The 23,457-nt window shown below is 40.0% G+C and overlaps 1 long non-coding RNA gene across 3 annotated transcripts; it reads left to right on the top strand.

Moving 5' to 3' along the window:
- The first annotated feature begins 18,177 nt into the window (after positions 1 to 18,177).
- On the top strand, positions 18,178 to 22,435 carry LOC145583062 (uncharacterized). Of its 3 annotated transcripts, none has more exons than XR_014100020.1 (6): positions 18,178 to 21,066; positions 21,142 to 21,290; positions 21,373 to 21,707; positions 21,784 to 21,909; positions 22,024 to 22,120; positions 22,210 to 22,435. It is a non-coding gene; the product is annotated as an uncharacterized LOC145583062 (long non-coding RNA). The 3 variants fall into 3 exon arrangements; XR_014100019.1 differs by having other exon boundaries at positions 21,784 to 21,937; positions 22,210 to 22,434; XR_014100018.1 differs by having other exon boundaries at positions 21,784 to 21,931; positions 22,210 to 22,433.
- Positions 22,436 to 23,457: the final 1,022 nt, after the last annotated feature.

The raw sequence follows: 23,457 nt of genomic DNA, 5'->3' as shown, positions 1-23,457 counted from the left end.
AGGCAAACGGGGAGTAAATCAGACAAGATATAGCAAGGACTATATGTAAGATCAACCTCATGCAATTAGAAAACAACTCACACTATCAAACTTAGATTCCTCATTAGTTTAGCAATAGAAGATACATAATCAAATTGCAATAAGTAATGCCATGCTCAATTCACATTTCCATGTCAAACTAAGCATATCATGCTATCAAGCTCCTAAGTCAAGGGTAGTTAATCCTATCATGAAGAACCAACAAGTAATCTCATACAATCAATTTAATTCCAATACAAACATCAATGCTTCTCCCACATTTGCATACTAACCCAAAAAGTTGAGCTTCACCCAACCCCTACCAAGAAGACTACTCACAACTCATATTTATCAACATGCAAAAAAGTATTAGGGTTCTAACTACTTCAATAATTGGGGAAAAATGGTTCACAATTGAATTCACTATCATCCAACAACAAATTATCAAGAACTAAAAGGATTCAAGTAACATGCAAATACCAAATAAAATCTGAAATTAAGTAGAAGAAGGTTGAAGAAATTACTAATTGAAGCTTCAAATGTTGATTACAAAGTGCCAAATCTTGAGAATTATTCTTGAAATTCACTAATACAATGATTGAATTGATGAAAACTAAGCTAAATTAACTAAGAGGAATGTTTCAAACTAAGAGAAGTTTCTAAAAACTAGGCTACTGCTATCAAATTTACAAATGAGCTAAATGGGAAGTATTTATACTGCCCGAATTACATAGGTTAATCCATCAAGAAAGAACGAATTTCCAGTGAGGAGCGCCCGCTCCATAATGAGGAGCGCACGCTCCTAAGTATTGCACGCCCGCTCCAGCCTTCTTTAGAAGAAAGTCAGAATTCAAAACATCGGGGAGGAGCGCTTTCTCCCCTGCTCTCAGCATATGGCAGAACCTATCTTCAATCGGAGGAGCGCCCGCTCCAATGTGGGAGCACGCCCGCTCCTCCCTGCTTCAGCTTAAGGCAGAACCTATCTTCAATGGGAGGAGCGCCCGCTCCAAGGTGGGAGCACGCCCGCTCCTCCCTGCTTCAATGTTGAGGCAGAATGAGGCTTGAGTTGAGGAGCGCTCACTCTAGGAGAGGTGCACACCCGCTTCTCCTGGAGCTGGCTCTCCTTTCTTTTGCTTCGACCCTTGAACAATCTTCTAGGCTTTGAGTGCTTGTCAAAATGAGATATAATACCTACTAAACATGGAAAAACACATACAAAGAGGGGGCGAAGCCGAGATAAGACATTTTCATTCAAAAACGGGTTAGAAAGAGGGGAAAAGATTGCAAAAATCGGGTTTAAATCAACACAATAAGTGGTCAAATGAACCACTTATCAGCACCCTAAATGTCCGGTAAGCTAGTAAGCTCACTCACTACCGTATTTGCTTCCACTCGAGAATGTGCCTTGTCCTCGATGGCTCAGCGCGCCAGTCAACTAGTTTAGCTAACGCCTAAAGACAGAAACTCTACCGTTTTAGTTACGAGCGGTAGATCACGTTGCTGGGAAGAGGTGAAATTTTGCGCAAAACCTACGCCATATATTTTTACGTTGTACGATACGCCATCCTTTTTGCTGTGAACGCCAAAAAGAAAGAAAATAACGTGACATTTGTAAAGTCGGTACAGTAAAATGACAAACCTGCCTATGGGAGCTTTTACGTAAAGCACCACTATGGAACATTTTAACACACGCTTACGAAAAACGTCCAAAACGTATGCTTGGGAAGGCACAAAGCACGGTTGTAGGCGTCGTTTGAAGTGCGCCTGCGTAAGCTTGTTGTGAATATGCTTGGCACTCATAGGAAGTGGGAATTGACGTATATGATTAGGGACAAATAAAGTTGGGAACCGCCAACAAGTTTTTAAGGAACTTGTAAACCGTTCACGGATCATATAAGGCAACCACGATTAAAGGGACAACGATAGGCAACAACGATTAACCCATGAAGGTTACACCCCATTCATAATCCATGAGATTACTAACTCCATTTGGTTCGGAACCACGAAAGGAGGATTGGGGATGATGGTACGAAGTGAGTCATGGAGTCACATTAGCCCGTATTGGCCTCTACTCGATTCTTATAGTGAAAAGTATTCCCTGCGATCTCAAAGGCATGCAAACAAAGATTTAATTAGCTCCAAACTATAATTATGCTAAATTGGTTGAATATTAATGCAACACACATAATTCTAAAATATCGTGATCACTTAATTAAACAACAAGATAAAAAAGATACGTAAGCCAATCGTCCAAATTATCTTATTAGGCGTGATTTTCAATTACATATTCCCTTTAAACATGCAATATGGTGATCAATAAATATATAATAGAATAAACATTTCTATTCGAAGTAATTTAACATAAATTGTTAGTCAAATCAAATATAAATTAACCTAATCATGATACTAGCAATATAAAAATAAAATAAGTATTTAAAATAATTAATTACTCATATTTTGCGGGCTCCTTAAAATTGCTACATCATGAATAAATTGTTAGTAATTTCAATAAAAATATAAATCAAATTGAAATTAAATTAAATAAAAGTAGAGCTGATTTGGTCCAAACCCTCAGTTAATTATACCTTTCACACCTTGGTTGAAAACCTCGGGTTAAGTATGGACTCCTTGGAGTGCTTAAGGAAGGAATGATGTAAATAGGAATATAAGTTTAAGGCTTAGAGTATGAGAGAGAGAAGAGAATGATTTTTTGTTGTAGAAGAGAGGAAGAGAGAATGATTTGGTGCCCCGAACTATAGAAAGGAGGGGAGTATTTATAGAGGAAATGAGTAGTGGATCACACAAAACTCTAAATAAGATAAAAACCCTAATTTAGGGCACCGTGATACGGTCAGTGTCTGCCGTGACACGGTTAGTGTCTGCCCTGACACGGCATGTCACGCTGTGGCATAGTGTAGAATCTGGCCTAAAATGATAAAACGCGTGAAGTTGTGTACGCAGAGAAAACATGGAAATTTTCCGTGTCACGGTATGTGTACCGTGACACGACAATTTCCACCGTGGCGCGGCACGTGGCGCCGTGTCATGGTGTATGGGTTTTCCAAATTTGCGTCCAAATTCATAAACGCATAAGAAAACACGAAAAATACACGAAAAAAGCATTGTGATACAGTGAAAAAAAAATCGTGTCACGGCAACAGGCACCGTGCCACGTCAGCTTTTGCCGTGACGCGGCATTTTAGCAGCTGCGCGGTAATTCTTGTTTTTTACGCGTTTTTAAAACTATGATAACTTTTGATCCTTAACTCGGAATAAGGCATATAATTTATCATTGGAAATCTTATCAAGTCTACTTTCCAACCCAATTGGCCGTTTTAGTGAAAGGATGTCGGTTTTGGGCCGAGTTTAGTATTTTGTTCATATCTTCTTCGTTTTAAATAGGAATTGGGCTTATGATTGGAAATCTTATTGAAAGACCCATCCAACTAAATAATAATTGGATCAAATTATGGGGCCACAAAATCAGTTTCTCTTGGTTGTGCGATGTGGACATGAAAAGTGAAAAATAAGTTATGGTTTAGCAAAATGAGCTAAGAATTGTGTTGGTGTATGGAAATATGGATTAATCACTCCAAAGGTTAAATGCTTAACCTGACCAATAATGGCGATGAAAGGTTGTTCATCATGGGTTTGGTTTTGGGGAGACATTTTTAGGTGTCTACAGAAGCCCCTACTTTGATTGAGTTTGTAGAAACGTCAGTTTCGAAAACGATAGTAAAAGTAGACGATAAGGACGGAGAATGATTTAATACGTTCTTCAATCCTAAATCACTCTATAACGCCGATACCTGTAGAAAAATATTAGTTCCACAAATAAAAGAGTAAAGGGATAGAATGCGTATCTGACACCATTGTATCGGTGGCAAGCGGGTTTGGTAGTTTTCTATGCTTGAAGAAATCCACCGGATGATGTTTGCTGAGATACTTTCCATGCTTGAGGAAAGTCGACAGATGATATAATCGTTGACTCTTCGCCTTGAGAGGTGGCAACGACCGACAATTTTCCATGCTTGAGGAAAAACTTGTCTGATGATGAGATTGCAAGTCCCTATGTATTGAGAACCTTGCACCGTGAATCGTTTTCGCTTGGGAGATGATCACTAAAATGATGATGGTTCGATTGTCCCCGAACGTGGGCTGTAGTTGATTCGATTTTCCTCGAACGTGGGCTGTTAATGGTTCGATTGTCCCCGAACGTGGGTTGTAGATGGTTCGCTTGTCCCCGAACATGGGCTATAGATGGTTCGCTTGTCCCCAAACGTGGGCTGTAAATGGTTCGCTTGTCCCCGAACGTGGGCTGTAGATTGTTCGCTTGTCCCCGAACGTGGGCTGTAGATGGTTCGCATTGTAAGAGTTTATAGGTACTACGCAGCGGAAAATCATGAATCATATTCATAAAAGTACCTAATCCCAAGAACACATGCATAACACACAAGACACATAATCATACCTTTGAAGCGTGAATTCCACGTAGCAATTTGACAGGCAAATCAGGGAGAGAATAGAGCCCCAAGCGTTGCTCCTCTACTTAGTCCACGAGTTTCGAACGAGTCGTCCACCAATACTAGATTGGTCGAGTGATTGAGGAAAACTGCGATCACCGCCTTTATTGGACTAACCGACCACCACGATCTACCACCACACTGGCGCCAAGGGAGGAGGAGAGAGCCGTGAGATAGAGAGGAGTATGAGAGGGGTTGTTCTCGTGTTTGCTAATTAGGGTTTGATCACACTGATCAGATAATTGCATACTACTTGGCAAACCCTAGGCACCTAGTCTATTTATAATCATATTATAATTAGACTAGGGTTAGGAAGCCCAAAACCCTTCAATCCACTCCATGGGCCGGCCATACTAGAGGATGAGGCCCATCATGGGCCTTGTCCTCTCGTGCCCGATCTAGACCCTTTGTGTGACCTTATAGGATCCGTTCAATTGGGCTTTGGGCTATTTTACTACCCAAAGATCGTTAGTACCTCTAGCTATGATAAAACGACGATCCAAATGTCCGAACTTAATTATCTCCATAATTTGATCCATTTATATATCTAGTAATTGCACACGACGAAGACATAAATCCTTCACGCATGTCCCCAAACATGGGCGTAGATGGTTTGCTTGTCCCCGAACATGGGCGGTAGATGGTTCGCTTGTCCGCGAACGTAGGCTGTAGATGGTTCGCTTGTCCCCGAACATGGGCTGTAGATGGTTCACTTGTCCCCGAACGTGGGTTGTAGATGGTTCACTTATCCCCGAACGTGGGCAGTAGGTGAGACCTGCAAAATAAAATTTGCCAAAGGACCTGTATAGACTGCGATTGACTTGACCAAACTTGACTTGACATGACATGACAGGTGTATGACTTGTGAGTGTGTGTGTAGACACAAGCAAACGTAGATGCAAAAGCATAAATTTTCTGTCATTTTTGTCATGAGTGGAGGGTACCGACTTTCTCCCGAAAAAGAAAGACGTGAAAAAAGTTTTGTTTTTTACTTTCCCTCGATGAAAGAATTTTGAAAAAGTTTTTGAACTTCCTCAAAACAAAAGACATGAAAAAGGGAAAAAGTTTTGAACTTCCTTGTTGAGCAAGACAAAATGAATCATATGGATTGAATTGCTTGTCTTGAAAATAATGTATGCATGATGCATGTTCTTAGGCCAGGAGGCTTAGGGGCAATTACATCATGTGACACGAGAAATTAATGAACTTAGGTCATGGAGCTAAGCATCATATGTGGTGTAAAGAAACGATCTTGAACGTCACTTAGGTATGGAAGCTAAGCACGTATATAGATGACGTGATTATTGCATAATGAACGTTGCTTAGGTCAAGGAGCTAAGAACGATATGCTTTATATGATTACAAATCATTGATATATAAATGTTGCTCATCACATTATGCGATGCGTGAAACAATGAACATTGCTCAGGTCAGGAAGCTAAGCAATTATATATAATGTTTCTTCTAATGAATTTTGTCTTAAAAGATGATGAAGCATGCGCGGTAGGGAAACAAGATTTCATGATAAAGGGTTCCTAAGGGAAAGATGATATGGCTATGTATGTGTGAAATAAGTGTGTGAAAGTGATACTAAGGTGAGGCTGCAAAGGCTATGGTGATGGAAAGAGATGTGAGAAAAGTCGAAATGGTGACTCTTTAAGCTAGGTAGGCTAAATGATGTGGGTTCAAGCCCCCAAGTCTAGCTCTAGATTGATAGGGTCATAGGGATAAGCATTGGATATTCTTCGACTCGATCATGCATATGAATGTGGCCGCACCTCAATGTGAGGTTGCCTACGTATCCGTTAGGAATCAGGCCGAACGTAGCTCTAACCGAACTTTGCACAAGTGTAAGTACACCACAAAGAGGTCTTTCAGGGGTTATAATGTGGTTAAATTGATGGTTTAAAGAAGAAAAGGGTAAAAGGCTCAAGATCCGAGAGAATCCCAAAGATGTGTAATTGTGAATTTGAAAATTTTGAATTTTGCAAGTTTTATATTTCATATTTTTTTTTTCTTTGAATTTTTTTTTTCATTCTTTTGAATCAATGTAGGCAATCTCATATCAAGTGGTCCATGACTCACTTAGCATTCATGTTTCTCAGGCACGGTACCAAGCACTCGATGAAAGATGCAATTTGAGACGTGCTCGTATCTAAGACGCTGGAACACTTACCTTTAGACATTGTTTTCTATTTACTTATTCTTTTTTTTCATTTGAACTTGCTTTCTGAATGTTACACAAATAGCACACTTTCCAATCCCAGGGTTAGGTGAATGTGGGTTGAAGAAATGAAGGCTAAACGTTAGACGAGGATCACAATGGCTTGTTTCGAGAAATGGAGTGTATGTTTGAATGGTTAGTGGAAAAAATGGGTTGCAAAGGTGCCTTAAATCATTGGTGTACCTTGTGCTCGGTTCGGAAATTGATTTTTTTTTTTGTGTGAAAATGATCGAGATGTAAAGAATACTCAATTTATTAATGAAAATGGTGAATAAGTTAACAAAATTATCAAATTACAGAAAAGGAAATCTATGCTAGACTTGAATTGGGGAAAGGGAAACTAATAAAAAGAAGGAAGTCATGAAATCTCGCACGAAGGGCTCGCCGTGCGCCTTGTCTTCATTGCTGCTTGTCACTTTTTACCACCTGGAGAGATGGGAAGTTTGTTGGCATCTACTAAGTCTTGAATGGCGTCCTTCAAATTCCAGCATTGTTTGGTAGAGTGACCCATTCCTTAATGGTACTTGCAATGGGAATTTGGATTCCATTTGGCGCTCCTTTCTTCAGGTTTTGACTCTGGAAATGGCCCAATAGGTGTGATCAAGCCTTGACCATAGAGGCGATCAAAGGCCGCATCATAAGTCATCCCTAAAGGAGTGTAAGTTCTCCTTTTCTTGGGCAATGGAGCATCGAGAGCTAACACTTCATTGAGATCGACTTGGCTTATATTGTTGGTAGTATTTTCATGCTTAGAAGACGAAGAAGAAGGAAGGTCGTTCTTCTTGTTTTTCCAAGTGTTATTATTGTTACTACCAGCAGTCTTTATTAGCTCGCCCTCGATATTGATGTCAATGTCGTATACAGCTTCGAAAGTGTTCAGTGGAAGAAATTTGAGATGTTCCCTATACTTGTGAGTCAGATTTTGGATGAAGAGGCGAACCATCTCTCTTTCTTTAGGAGGATCTACCAAGAGTGAAGTCGTTTCCCTCCACCTGTTCAGATAAGCGGTGAAGCCTTCATTCTCTTTCTGTTTGAGAATGGAGAGTTCACGTTCAGAAGTTTTGGTTTGAATGTTACACTTGTAACGATTCATGAAACTGTTAGTGACATCTTTCCAAGTCGCAGTACGCTTGGCATCTAGGGAATAAAACCATTGTTGGCAAGCATGCTCTAAGGAGAGAGGGAACACCATAGGGAAGAGTGTTACGTCCAATCCCTTGAGAGCCATGGTTGCAGAGAACGCCTTCAAATGGAAAATTGGATTGTTAGTAGGCTTGAAATCTTGAATATCAGTAGTGGAAAACTTTTTAGGGGGCCTGTCTTTCATATCCAAAGGAATGGGAGGCTGTTCCACATAAGTGAAATCCTCATAAATCTTACTCATCTGTTCTTTTAATTTGTCAAGGGTAAAAACAGTGACCTTGTTTTGTTCCATGGTAGTGACCCTAGTGGTAAGGGTTTTCATCATGGCAGACAGTGCCTCGATGGATTTGTTAATGTTCTCAATATCTTCCTTAGTGGCCATTGGAACAAACTAAAAGTAGTTTGAAGGTGAACGCCTCTTAGATCTAAGAGATTGTTGCGGTGATGACTCAAACCGTATTAATCTACCCCTGCTCCTTGACCAAGTACTGAAATAAAACAATTCACTTAATTTTTTGACTCATTGCTCAAGATAGGAAAGAAAGGGGAAAAATAGACATTTGAAAACATGTGAGAAAAAAAAAAACTCCACTCGTTTTTTTATGACGAAAAAAGGGGTGCATGAACCTAGTATACGATCATAAACGACATGGTGCACAACTCAATTCGGAAAAAAAAAAGAAGTGTGTGGACTATACTTGACTCGTGAGTGATTAAGTGATGTTATAAGACTCGTGGTATGATCCTATGGCTAGACATGTGAACAGTAACCAAAATGACTAACGCGAGGACCACATTAGCACGGAAGACTAAAAAAAAGCTGACTGGACTTATTCCCTAGGCATCGTGATACGGCAAACTGTACCGTGTCACGGTACAACCTGCCGTGACACGGCACTGATTGTCGTGACGCGGCATTTCTACCGTGGCGCGGTGATCAATTCCAGGTGTTTTTGTGTTTTTTTTCCAGTTTTTTTTTTATTCTAGTGTTTGCGCTAATTACTAAGTGAGTACGGTCCATTGGCATTAGTTAGTCATAAAATAAACCACCATAGATAAAGAAAACTCGTTAAGGTTAAGATCAAAACGATCACACATAGGGCACGTAGGCACAATGATGCAAAGAAGAGTTCGCAACCTAAGGTCAAGTTCTATGTTCCAATATATTCAACTTTATTTGGTGTCAAAAGGGTACCATGGTTAAGAGTTTAAACGCATTAGCAAGGCAGCCTCCCTTGAGGGTGTATGCCATCGGGCGGCTCCGCAAGTTTGTGATTAAATCGAACTCGACTCCATGGTTTGGGTGAATTTAATAACTCGGATGAACCCTTATTGCCATGAGCATTTCTGAGTCGATAGAGCTTAAATTCCGCGGGGCTAAGACGTATGTAGAACACACACATTTTTTTAGAAAAATCGAAGGAAGCTGACTGTGATAAAAAAAAAAGCCACTAGAAAGATTTCAGGACTGTCGCATCACGGCAGGAAGCACCGTGACACGGCAGTCAAGAAATCTGACTAGTACCTCTATTTTCTTCGTTCCCAATCAGGTTATTCAATTTTTCCTACGGGCGATCCTAAAAACGACGTCAAAACGTTTATGAAAATGTAAAAATGCCATTTAATCACAGGAATACGATTCAAGAATCTTTCAGGTCTCATCCACTCATCTTAATTAAATACAGATCATTCAAATCGACAAATAACCAAGAATCCTCCCCAGTAGAGTCGCCAAATAATAGGCGTCGTTTGAAGTGCGCCTACGTAAGCATGTTGTGAATATACTTGGCACTCATAGGAAGTGGGAATTGACGTATACGATTGGGGACAAATAAAGTATGGAGCCGCCAACAAGTTTTTAAGGAACTTGTAAACCGTTCACGGAACATAAAAGGAAACCACGGATAAAGGGACAACGATAGGCAACAACGATTAACCCTTGAAGGTTACACCCCATTCATAATCCATGAGATTACTAACTCCATATGGTTCGCAACCACGAAAGGAGGATCGGGGATGATGGTACGAAGTGAGTCATGGAGTCACATTCGGCCATATTGGCCTCTACTCGATTCTTATAGTGAAAAGTATTCCATACGATCTCAAAGGCATGCAAACAAAGATTCAATTCGCTCCAAACTATAATTATGCTAAATTGGTTGAATATTAATGCAACACACATAATTCTAAAATATCGTGATCAATTAATTAAACAACAAGATAAAAAAAAAACCCTAAGCTGGCCGTCCAAATTATCTTATTAGGCGTGATTTTTAATTACATATTCCTTTTAAACATGTAATATGGTGATCAATAAATATATAATAGAATAAATATTAACATTGGAAGTAATTTAACAATAAATTGTTAGTCAAATCAAATGTAAATTAACCTAATCATGATACTAGCAATATAAAAATAAAATAAGTAATTAAAATAATTAATTACTCACATTTCGCGCGCTCCTTAAAATTGCTACATCATGAATAAATTGTTAGTAACTTCAATAAAAAAAATAAATCAAAGTGAAATTAAATTAAATTAAAGTAGAGTTGATTTGGTCTAAATCCTCAGTTTATTATACCTTTGACGCTTTGGTTTAAGGACGGAACCTCGGGTTAAGTATGGACTCCTTGGAGTGCTTAAGGAAGGAATAATGTAAATAGGAATATAAGTTTAAGGCTTAGAGTATGAGAGAGAGAAGAGAATGATTTTTTCATGTAGGAGAGAGGAAGAAAGAATGATTTGGTGCCCCGAACTGCAGAAAGGACGGGGGTATTTATAGAAGAAATGAGTAGGGGATCACACGAAACCCTAGAAAAGATAAAAACCCTAATTTGGGGCACCGTGACACGGTCAGTGTCTTCCGTGACACAGTCAACGTCTACTGTGACACGGTCAGTCTTTGCCGTAACACGGTATGTTACACGTGGCGCGGTGTAGAATCTGCCCTAAAATGATAAAACGCGTGCAGCTGTGTACGCGGAGAAAACACGGAAATTTCCCGTGTCACGGTATGTGTACCGTCACACGGCAATGTCCGCCGTGGCGCAGCACGTGGCGCCGTGTCTTAGTGTACGGGTTTTCCAGATTTGCATTTAAATTCTTAAATGCATGAGAAAACTCGAAAAATACACGGAAAAAGCACCGTGACACGGTGAAGAATACCGTGTCACGGCAACAGGGACCGTGCCACATCATCTTTTGCCGTGACGCAGCATTTTAGCTGCTGCGCGGTAATTCCAGTTTTTTACGCGTTTTTAAAACTATGATAACTTTTTTCCGTAACTTGGAATAAGGCATATAATATATCATTGGAAATCTTTTCAAGTGCAATTTCCAACCCAATTAGAATCAGGTCAAAATCATTTGTAGATTTTAATATATGACCGTTTTAGTGAAAGGGTGTCGATTTTGGGCCGAGTTTAGTATTTTGCTCATATCTTCTTCATTTTAAATCGGAATTGCACTTATGATATATCGTGGGAAATCTTATTGAATGGCCTATCCAAAAAAATAATAATTGGATCAAAATTATAGGGCCACAAAATCAGTTTCTCTCAGTTTTGTGATGTGGACACAAAAAGTGAAAAATAAGTTATGGTTTAGCAAAATGGGCTAAGAATTGAGTTGGTGTATGGAAATATGGTTAAGCACTCTAAATTTTAAATAATCAACCCGACCAATAATGGCGGTGAAAGGTTGTTCATCATCGAGTTTGGTTTTGGGGAGACATTTTTAGGTGTCTACAACGGTGTGCATGCAGGATGATGCAAAAAACTATCAAAAAAGAAAAATAAACTACAAGATGCAAAGAAATTAAAATATTTCGATAATTTACGCGTCATTACGTCTAATAACGAGCAAAAACGGTTAGAAATAAACCAAACGGATCGAAATCAAAGTACCGGTCTTTCAGTGACCAGTATCCGCGCGCAACTCAATGGGTCGCGCTGGCCAGGCGCCCGCATCATTCTGAGTTGCACTAAGCTGTCACGCGCAACTGGTTGAGTTGTGTGCGACATTTAAATAAGCAAAAAGAAAATCGCTGAGCGCGATTTTTCATTTCGCTCTCTCTCTCTCTCTTTCTCTTTCCTTCGCCATCTTCGCTTCTTTCTCTCTCTAAAAAGCTCGAATTTATTTGTTTTTTGAAGCTAAAGGAAGTAGATCTCGTCCCCTATTCATATTTGCAATAATCAAATGTATGTTTTTTGCCCTTTTTCTTTCGTTTTTTGGCGGAATTTGGGGATGTTCGAACCGCAAAACCCCAATTTTTGAATTTAAGGGTTTTTTATTCGGTCCATTATTGTTCTTGAAATTGTTTGTTCCATGTTGTCATGCTATGTTTAAGGAGTGTTTTGCGACAAATTTCACGACAAATGGTTGAGTATTGAACCTTGTATGAGCATTTCTTTGTTTAAGTTCGTTCTTGGCATATTTCTTCTAATTTTGGCTCGAATTTGTTGTTTTGCTTGCTCATTATGGTTATACTTGCTGATTCTGAAGTGAATTATAGTATTAGAACCACTATTACTTTCATGAAGCATGTTTTGAAAATTTTGAATCCGAAAAATGGCGCGAAGTATATACCTTAGCTTGTTTTTGCCATGTTCGAACCTCAAGATTGTTTGGTAGATGATAATTATGCTTATGTTATTATTATTCGTCTAAAAGTAGTTGATTCTTTGAGACTTAGGAATGTACTCTCTAGAATACTTTAGTTGAAACTGGTATAGGATGGCTTTTGTAGGTGTTAAAATCCCTCATTTACTGAGTTTAATTACAAGTATCGTAGCCCCCAAGCGTGGGTGGCATTCGATTTTCGTGTTTTTCCCTTTCGGCAGCCGTTATGCTTCCAAAATGATTCTAGAACACGCATACTAGTCTTTTTAGGAAAAACAAACTAATAAGGAATTTTTATCCATTATAGCATGGATTCCCCTCCATTCGTCAATGCTGAGGAGGACCTAGGAGGACCCGTGCCTGACGAGGCAGTTCGCCCTCGAAAGAGGGTGACAAGTCCTTGTGAGAAGGTTCGAGAGCAACGCATCGGAGCTGATCGACGTCACCATGAGGATGTGGTCTAGGAGGCTCCTCCCAACTGGGACCCTCACGTCTTTAAGTGGGACCCAGACCATCACGTTTTGATACGGAGTTGGCGCGGCATAGTGAGTCCTTTTGCGTCTCCATTTTTTATATCATCGTTTCTCTCTTTTTTTTGAAAATCCATAGCCATATTTTCGTATATTTCCTTTTAGAGCGAGCCTAGCATGCGTTTGTACGGCTCGTTCGACTTGAGAGGTCGTTTCGAGAGTTTACCCGACACGGTAAAGGAGTTGGTGGAGCTTTCGGTTATCAGCCCCCAGCTGGCAGCTCTTCGAGACTTGTCGAGTCAGCCTGTATCGTCAGCTTTCCCTCATGGGTTGCTGGAGTTTTGGTGGGATTCCACCAACACTTTCCCATTCCCATAGGGAGATATGACGGTTACTGATGAGTGACATTTATGTCACTCCTAGGATAGTGTTTATGCCTTGTTTTAGCTTGTCTTAGGGTGTTTTGTAGTTGTTTTGTTCAAATAATGCGTGCATACATGTCTCGATGTGATTTTAATGAAATCGCGTATATTGTTGTATGCTTGCCTTCATTGCGTGTTTGCACCGTTCCCTATACCTTATTGCTTCCCTTGGTGTTTGTGCTTAGGTATTTGAAGTCTTGGATTGCAAAGAAGAAGCCAAGGAATCATGAGAGAAGAATCGAAGAAGGCAAGGTGCAAGGGCGCAAATAATGTGCGGGCGCGCAGCCCTGTGAGAACCCGCGCAAAATTGGCGAAATTGCAGAATCGAGGCAGAAAGTTTTGCGCGACCTGTGCGCGACATGTGCGCGGGCGCACACCAACACCGCGCGGGCGCACGCGCCAAAGCACAAGCCGCGCAACCCACAAATGCGCGGGCGCGCAGCTACTTTGCGCGGGCGCGCGGGCTGCTGCGAGGGAGCGCAGGCCGCTGCGAGGGCGCACAGACCGCTGCGAGGGCGCACGCGCGGGCGCACAGTTACCATGCGCGGGCGCACGGATCCTTGCGCGGGCGCACAGCGGGTCCTGTTCAGCGTTTTTGCGCGATTCTTTATATATTGCGATGCTTGTTTTGTAAAAGAAAAAACTGGATTCCTTTAGATCTTTTTCCCTAGTTTTAGGAGAGCTTCTCTCTCTAGGTTTAGCTTAGAATTAGAGTAGTTTAGAGAGAGAAAGTGAGGGTTTTTCCATTGATGAACTTGGATATTGAAGAAGGAGCTTGATTGAATCTTTGCAAATCTTCATCTTCAATTAATGAGCAATCTCTTACTCTCTTTCTTTGTTTTTGTATTTAGTTTTATTTGCTTATTTTGATTTTCCTTCATTGCTTGTTGATCATGTTGATTCTTGATTATTTGTTGATTAATCTTGTTATTGTCATGATTAGTGAGTAATTTCCCCATTGAGGGGATGGTTGTGGTGTAGTTGGATCTTGAGCATGTTCTAGGTTTAGGGTTGATTTATTTGTGATTAAAGTCTTTATATGCTTGATATTCTTTAATCTACTTGCAAAATGCATGTTGTTAGTTGATTAAAGGTGAATCTTTGCTAACAAGGAACGGAAGTTGACTTAGTTAAGGTTCATTGTTATCGATTGTTATTTAATAGTACCTCCTAGTATATGGTTCTAATGTGGAAACATAGAGGCTATGTTAGGAGAAGCCAATTGACCCCGGAAGGCGGCTAGATTGGACCCTTTATTTCGATATTTGAGCATGTTTAGTTCATAATTAATTCAACTTCTATGCTTTTGTTTATGTTCAAGTGAATGCTATACCTAAACCATTTCCCTTAATGTTTTATTTCTTGTTTTAGCATCTTTAGACTTTAGTTTATTTATCTCCTATTCCAGACTAGCTTAATTGTCGATAACATTTGGTGGTGTTTAACCGTTCTCTGTGGTTCGACCCCTATGCTTGCCTTATACTCGTATTAGGTTTGTTTAGGTTGTATAAATTGTATTTGATCTAGGGATAGACAATTGACGACGCGTTTATTCCCTTGTCAAATTGGCGCCGTTGCCGGGGAACGGCTTCCATTATCGTTGTGTTATCTTATTGAGACTAGTCCATTGTGAATAATTTCCTTTTGGTTTGTTTTTCTTCTTGCTTTTTTTTTTGGTTTGTGTATAATTCTTGAGCTTTCTTGTTTGGTTGCTTGTTGTTTGTCTTCATTGAGTCATGGATCAATTTGTCCAAAATGAGATGTCTTGTTCCTCTTTGCCTCAATTTGAATATGAACCCTTTTGGGTCTACTTTAATAGGTTTGAAGACTTCTCTAATTTCCATGGTTGTTCCTTATGGGAGGCTTGTGAAGTTATTTATTGGGGATTGAATGAGTATACTCGAGGGGTGATTGAAAACATGTGTAATGGTCAATTTCGAGCCAAATCTTTGGATGAGGCTTGGGATTTCTATATGTGGTTTGCCAAGGATGGTTATGAGCAAGAGAATAATGCTAATTCTTGTGATTTTTCTAGCTCTTGCATGCACTCTAATGATGAATCCTATGCTCCCCAAGATGCAAATCCCTCCCCCTTGTGTGCTATTTATGATGAGATGCATCTTAATGTTGATAATGTTCATGCTCTTTCTCAATGTTCTTTAAATGCGTGCATGGATGTTGATGATGCTCCCCATACCCCTAATCCTCACTTGCATGATCTTCCCTTTACCTCTTCCTTTTCCAACATGATTCCAAATGAGTTTTCCCATGTATCTAGTGAACATTTTCGTGAGGGTGATTCAATGGGACATAGAGAGGAAGGAGAGTTGTTGGAGAAGCTCAACGAGATGATGGAGAAGGTTAATGAGATGACGGAAAAGAAAGAAGAATATAACAAGGAGATGAAAGCTAGGCTAGAGGCACTTGAGAGCCAAATTTCCCACCTAGCTCAATCCCAAACAAATGTCCTTCCTTCTTCTCCCCCCTCCCATATGGTTGAACCTAATTGGGCTTTTGAGTGCATGGTTGAGGATGATTATGATGATGATGTTGAAAGCGATAGAGGGTGTATGGAAGATACTTCATTTGACGATATTTTGAAAACCACACCCTTTATCCAACTTGAACCTCAACACTCTTTGCAACCCATTGAAGATCCCATTTTGGTGGACTTAGAAACTAATTTGAGGTTGTTAAGAGAAAAGATGGGTTGTGGTGATGATGAGATACTCATGTTTGATCATGTTAAGTTGGGGAATGTTGAGAATGAAAACCATGCTCTTATTGAGAGTAAAGAATCCCAATTGGTGGTTGAGGACATTTACAAACTCTTTGAGGGTAGTGAAGATGTGTTAGAAGGGAACTCTTTGGAGGAAAAGGCTTGTGTTTCAATGCAAGGTGGTGTGATTGAAGTTGTGAGTGAGGTACCCATTCCAATTCTTTCAATCCCCACCCCCTTTTTAAGAAAGCTTACCAACCTTCCTTCTTGCCCTATCTCACTTCCATATTTCCTCAAAGTTCCACCGATTGAGGGGCCCCTAATCTCTTTAGCTCCCCATTACCCTTCTTTTGAACTCAATGATGGAATTTCACCTTCCAAAAAGCAACAAAATGAGTTTGTTCCTCCCTTTTCTCTCCCTAGTTCTAGTTTTGAATTTTCTAATTCTTATTTTATTGATTTTTCTTTTGATTCTTTTACTTTTTCTTTTCCCCCTTCTCTCAAACATAAAGTCTCCTTGTACTTTATGTTTGCTTGTCATATGAGCATCGCGTATGCTCTATTTCTTGATATGTTTGCCGGTGCATATGACAAGCTTTTGCGTTCTTTGTCGGGTTATTTACTAGATTGGTCTCGCTTGGACGTTAAACAAGCCTTTGCGGGAAGTAACCCGTGTTTTATTGCTTTCATTTTCTTTTGTTTTTGGATTAGATTTTCTCTCATGGACGTGTTTGTGTTCCTTGCTAGGTACATAACTTTATATACTCTTGCGCATTGGTGATGATCAAGAATCAAGGAAATGTGCCTCAACTTACCTATCATGTGGAATTCAAGCCTTATTTGTAGAGAGTGTGGCTCATACGAGGTTATTTCGGGTTTTTGTGTGATTTTGCACTTATCCCATATCCGGTAATATCCTTCTTTTCCCACTCTCTCTTACTTATTGTGGCTTGAAGATCATGTTGGTAATGTTGGATTAATTTTTCCTTGTTTTCCCCTCCTTGGTTTCATCGTTCATGATTTGAGAGCTTGGTTTCATTCAAGCTTGGGAGAGGGTATTCTATCATGTTTGGTGGGATGTTGATTCATATATGTCATGCACTTGAGTATATGCATTTCCATGTTTTTCATGCTTTTGGAAAATCCAAAAATATTTTTGTTTACTTCAAGGCAAGTTTAGCAAAATGTGCTTTGTTTGTACTTATTTTGGACATTATATCTTTTGGATTTGTTTACTCTTGAATGCCTTTCTTCCTAAGTGGTTAATGTGTGCACGGTTTGAGAGTGTCATTGGTTGACTCTAGGATATTACATGCTAAGGTAGCCGGGTTAAGAACTTTTAGGGCGCCATGAAGCCTTAGTTCACGGGTATGTGGTAAGATGGTGTTGCTCTCTATAGCGGATTTGGCACCCTTAGTTGGTATTTGCTTAGTTATAATCCCGTGTGAGGTAACATTGTTCTAGCCTTCATCACTTTGTTGTGTGGCGCATTTGGATCCTTAACTATGCATGTCTTGATCCTTGTTTTGATCTATAGCTCCCAAGATCGTGACCGAAGCACTCTAGGGGAGGAAAAGGGCACTTCTTTCTCATTTTTCTTTATCTTCTTTTTATTTTGTTACAAATTTGATTTTCTATTTTGCATAAACCTACTTGCTAACCAATTTGAGCCTTATGTTTCCTGCTCTTGTTTAAACCACATTACAAACCTAATGGCCTATGTTTACCAACCTTTTAGTTAGTGAAGCATTGGCATGTGAGGTTTGAGTTTTGAGTTGTTGATCATAGACAAGATGCATTTTGAGATTTGGTTAGAGTTGAGCTTGTAAAGCAATATGCAAATTTATGAAAATCAAGTGAAGTTTCAAGAAAAAGCCGTCCAAAATTAAAAAAAGGCAAGGACAATGAATAAAGTTAAAAAAAAAGAGAAAAAAAAAATTGAAAAAAAAAAAACAAAAACAACAAAAATATTTTAGATGGATTCATTTTCTTCCTTAGTTTAGCATTGAGGACAATGCTTTGTTCAAGCTTGGGGGGATATTGTGTGTTTGTGTTGAATAAGCTTTGGGGAATGGCATTAGTGGTATTTTTGCTTGATATTTAGTGAATTCTTGAGTTATTTTTGAGTGTCGGCCGCACTTTTTGCTTCACTTAGGAAATATCACCAAATTTTAAAAATTTTTACCTCGCCTTAACCCTTAGCCTTACGTTACAACCAATAAAAAGACCCTTAGACTCTAGTGGGTTAGGTCAAAAGAACGGTGGAGGGAGATAGACTTCAAACCTATGGAAAGAGTATGCATAGTTGAGACGTAGGGATTACCTTCTCAAATTTCTCATTTCTTTATCTTTTTCCGGTTCCTTCGTGGAATCTTGAGAAGCTAGCATAAGGGTTGATTTGAAGCTAGTGGAGAGAACGTGGCCCGATTGGTTGGGGCTAGGATGGATTGAGTCCTAAGTAGTTCTCTATGCTTAGCATGTGTTATGTTTCAATCAACCATTGACATCTTGGAACGTGCATACATTTGTCCATTTAGAAAGGTTTGCATTCATTAGTACTTGTCCTTATCTCTTGTCCATATATGAGCTTGTGTTTTGCCTTTTCTCTTTGTGTTTCTTTTCCTTTTGTTGCCTTGCTTTGGTTTTTGTCGAGAGTTGTGGGGTAAGCTCTTAGGAAACCCTCACGAGACCTCACTCGTCCTCATAGGCGACTTTGTGGTTTTAAGGGCTTGTTGTAGCTAAAAACAACCGTGATTCCTACGACAGTGAGTTAGTGTACATTCTTTCTCTTTGTTTCTATTTTTGTTTCTTTTGGTTTCAATAATACCATCTTGTTCTCTTTTGCCTTAGCTTTGCTCGAGGACGAGCAAAGGTTTAGCTTGGGGGAATTTGATGAGTGACATTTATGTCACTCCTAGGATAGTGTTTATGCCTTGTTTTAGCTTGTCTTAGGGTGTTTTGTAGTTGTTTTGTTCAAATAATGCGTGCATACATGTCTCGATGTGATTTTAATGAAATCGCGTATATTGTTGTATGCTTGCCTTCATTGCGTGTTTGCACCGTTCCCTATACCTTATTGCTTCCCTTGGTGTTTGTGCTTAGGTATTTGAAGTCTTGGATTGCAAAGAAGAAGCCAAGGAATCATGAGAGAAGAATCGAAGAAGGCAAGGTGCAAGGGCGCAAATAATGTGCGGGCGCGCAGCCCTGTGAGAACCCGCGCAAAATTGGCGAAATTGCAGAATCGAGGCAGAAAGTTTTGCGCGACCTGTGCGCGACATGTGCGCGGGCGCACACCAACACCGCGCGGGCGCACGCGCCAAAGCACAAGCCGCGCAACCCACAAATGCGCGGGCGCGCAGCTACTTTGCGCGGGCGCGCAGGCTGCTGCGAGGGAGCGCAGGCCGCTGCGAGGGCGCACAGACCGCTGCGAGGGCGCACGCGCGGGCGCACAGTTACCATGCGCGGGCGCACGGATCCTTGCGCGGGCGCACAGCGGGTCCTGTTCAGCGTTTTTGCGCGATTCTTTATATATTGCGATGCTTGTTTTGTAAAAGAAAAAACTGGATTCCTTTAGATCTTTTTCCCTAGTTTTAGGAGAGCTTCTCTCTCTAGGTTTAGCTTAGAATTAGAGTAGTTTAGAGAGAGAAAGTGAGGGTTTTTCCATTGATGAACTTGGATATTGAAGAAGGAGCTTGATTGAATCTTTGCAAATCTTCATCTTCAATTAATGAGCAATCTCTTACTCTCTTTCTTTGTTTTTGTATTTAGTTTTATTTGCTTATTTTGATTTTCCTTCATTGCTTGTTGATCATGTTGATTCTTGATTATTTGTTGATTAATCTTGTTATTGTCATGATTAGTGAGTAATTTCCCCATTGAGGGGATGGTTGTGGTGTAGTTGGATCTTGAGCATGTTCTAGGTTTAGGGTTGATTTATTTGTGATTAAAGTCTTTATATGCTTGATATTCTTTAATCTACTTGCAAAATGCATGTTGTTAGTTGATTAAAGGTGAATCTTTGCTAACAAGGAACGGAAGTTGACTTAGTTAAGGTTCATTGTTATCGATTGTTATTTAATAGTACCTCCTAGTATATGGTTCTAATGTGGAAACATAGAGGCTATGTTAGGAGAAGCCAATTGACCCCGGAAGGCGGCTAGATTGGACCCTTTATTTCGATATTTGAGCATGTTTAGTTCATAATTAATTCAACTTCTATGCTTTTGTTTATGTTCAAGTGAATGCTATACCTAAACCATTTCCCTTAATGTTTTATTTCTTGTTTTAGCATCTTTAGACTTTAGTTTATTTATCTCCTATTCCAGACTAGCTTAATTGTCGATAACATTTGGTGGTGTTTAACCGTTCTCTGTGGTTCGACCCCTATGCTTGCCTTATACTCGTATTAGGTTTGTTTAGGTTGTATAAATTGTATTTGATCTAGGGATAGACAATTGACGACGCGTTTATTCCCTTGTCAGTTACCCCTTTCGACTTCTCTATGATCACGGGTTTTCCTTTCGGAGGCGAGCCTGTGGTTGTGGAGACCGTGAAGGAGTCAGACAAGAGATTGCGCGACCTCGTGTGGGACTGTCTTGCGGAGGCCCTTCATGTGTACGCGTAGTCTTGTCCGTATTCAGTTCTTGCTGACCAGCTGTCGGCTGACGAGACAGATCGGCAGTGTACACCTGAGCAGCTGGCTCGGATATACATTGCCACGTTCTTTCCATCACTATTCTAAGTTATCGGGGAGAGCGTTTCGCTATCGGGTTACTTGTTTGCCTCGGTGAGTAACCTTAGTTGGGCGGAGGTGTCGTATGCCCGTATGCTTATAGCTATGGGCAAGGCGACCCCGGTGATGGATTTTGCGGCAGCTACTGAGGTGCCTCGGATCTCCATTTCGTGGCATGGTCGTACCCTCGAGGTGCGTATTTTAATCTTTTGTATATTTTTTTAATCATCATTTCGGCTTTCGATTAATTGTATTCTTTTTAATTAGGCTTGGGGGTACTCGTACTTGCCTTTTCTAGCCCCCAGGATACTTTCGGTGAGTAACTTCAGGCCTTCGTCTTGTCGCGATTAGGAAAAGACAAGCAACTTCAGCCGGCGACTTCCGCCAGAGGATTCTTTCGGCGAACTCGTGCATCGGTGAGTATGAATTTTACAACACATGTTCATATAGATATATCTATTTTTTTGAATGACTTTCTCATGTGGTCGTGTTTTGTAGATCGATCTCTATCCTTAGACTTTGATCATCGGGGTCTCTGAGGCTGGCCAAGTAGGCATGGTTCGTTGTTGTTTCCGGGCCCTTTATCAAGGACTCTTTGTGCACCAGAGGCGGATACTTGGTTCTTAGGCGAGCGTGTTCTCTAGCAGTCTTCGTCCGAGGAGCCTTTGATTCCTACGGACCCTCTAATCTGGATGCTGCGTCAGGACCTGCTGTCTACCGAGGATCGAGCTGAAGCGATCCTTGGTTATCCAGCGGAGCAGCTGGTGCTGCCGAGTGCATCTTACCCGACGTTCATTGCATCCAAGCTGACTCTTTTTCGAGCTTTCGTTCCGGTTAGTATTTTCCCAATTTTTCCTTTTTTTCTTTGTTTATTTTTCGGAACCTTGACTCCTTTTATCGTATTTTCAGCGAGTCGAGTTGGGTGGTTGGGTGCCTCTCACGACGGAGATCATGTATACAGACGCTTTTGGGTCGGTAATTCGTGAGATTCTTCCAGCGGCGGAGGATGAGGACATACCGTTTGTACCGAAGACGGTGGAGTCAATATGTTTATCCTGTACATGTATATTTTTTCTTTTCCATATATCATAAACGTTTGTTTTATAATTGTCCTCATTATTATGTTTGTTTTTTTTTTTTTTGGAACAGGTTCCGCGAAAGACCGTGAACGGCATGGTGAGGACTATGCGTGCTTTCCGAGCTGCTTATCGGAAAGCCCTTGTGGCTTTGTCATGCCGTGATCATCGTATGGTCGCGATAAGTTTGTTTGCTTTTCTTTTGTTTTTCAAACTTATTACACATTTTATATATTAATCTTTGCTTTGGATTTTGTAGGATGTACAGCAGCCTTCCAGGAGTCGTCGTGCATCCTGACTTCCATTTTTATAATTTTTTTTTTTTTTTTGCTTATGGAAAATGTACATTTACTCACATTTTTTTTATTTTTTAGTGTTGTACATATGACACACATTTTTTGTATATATCATATTTTATTTCCATAAGTGTTAAAAGGCGAAAAAAAAATTCCGAGGGAGGGAAAGGGTTCCCGACTTACCCCCTCGAAAAAATAACCAAAAAAAGAAAAGAAAAGGAAAAAACGAAAAAAAAGAAAAACCAAACGGGAAAGAAAAAAGGTAAAAGGAAAAATAAAAGAAAAAAGAACTTAAAAGAAAATAAGAAATAAAAAGGAAATTAGGAAAAAAAAAGGAAAAAGAAAAAAAAATTAAAAAAATGAAGAAAGGAAACAAAACTAACAAAGGCAAGCGTATGGATTAGTCATAAGATTTCGTTGCTATTTCGTTATTTGGTAGTCCGAAATACGAAAATAAACCAACCAACATGTCACGACAGAATAGAGCGCACGCAACTGGATGGGTTGCGCGGATGTCGCGCGCATGTTAATTGGCTGAACGTGGTGGGCGCGCGCATTCGTGAGATGCGCGCACCACCTGCGGGTGAACTTTCAATTGGGCGAAAATTACTGAAAAACTACCCTGTTTGGGTCTATTTAAACGTGGTTTTGCGTAGGCTTTTGATCATCTCACATTCATTCGTATTATAAAGAAAAATATTGCTCTCTTTCTCCACATTCTTTTTCTTTTTTCTTTGATTTGAACAATGGTAAAAACATTTTAGCAACGTTTGAAACAATGCGTCACTTCCCTTTCAACTGAGGATAAATTGGCTTTTAAAATATACCACCTTGACCCCCTATTAAGCTATATGCAATGTAATATTAATTTTAATTTCTTCTATGCTGTGGTTAATCATTAGGACTCAAACCACCATCTTTTCCTCTTTAAAGGGGATTAAATAGTCCTATTACTGGCGAGTTTGAGGCTCTACTAGACTTTCCTGCAAATACTCTCCCCGTGACATATGCCCCTACCTTGTCAGATTCCAAACTTGTTTTTCAACGATTTTTTGGCTTGAATGACAATGATATGGCCAAAATTGGGACAAAAGAAGGCGTGAATTTAATTCAATTTATTGAACACTTCGTCGCCCCTCGTGACAACTTGACTAAACAACGTTTTAAAATTCGTGTTTTATGTTTATTTCTTGTTGTCAATTGTTTGCTTA

The sequence above is a fragment of the Chenopodium album genome, chromosome 15 (assembly GCF_948465745.1).
Source record: "Chenopodium album chromosome 15, dcCheAlbu1.1, whole genome shotgun sequence".
Classification (NCBI taxonomy): Eukaryota; Viridiplantae; Streptophyta; class Magnoliopsida; order Caryophyllales; family Amaranthaceae; genus Chenopodium; species Chenopodium album.
This window is presented reverse-complemented; position numbering and strand designations above follow the sequence as displayed.